The following is a 313-nucleotide window of genomic DNA, read 5'->3' on the forward strand; positions in this document are numbered from 1 at the left end:
GTGAGGTGGTGCAGGCTCCCACCCTGGGGGTTTTTAAGAGGAGGTTGGATGACCACCTTACTGGGATCGTTTGACCCCAGTACTCTTTCCTGCCATGGCAGGGGGTCGGACTAGATGATCTGCTCAGGTCCCTTCCGACCCTAGAAACTATGAAACTATGATTTCACTGACATGACTTCTGATCTATGCTTTTTGTAAGAGAGGTTAGATTCAAGTCTGGTGGGATTTTGGGTAGAATTCAACACTGACCAATAATAAACCTCACATTAATTCACTGAAAGATGGGCTAGGCCAGGGGTTTTCAACCTTTTTT

This window comes from Gavialis gangeticus, unplaced genomic scaffold (assembly GCF_001723915.1).
Source record: "Gavialis gangeticus isolate Ggan-Ray unplaced genomic scaffold, GavGan_comp1, whole genome shotgun sequence".
In the NCBI taxonomy this organism is placed as follows: domain Eukaryota; kingdom Metazoa; phylum Chordata; order Crocodylia; family Gavialidae; genus Gavialis; species Gavialis gangeticus.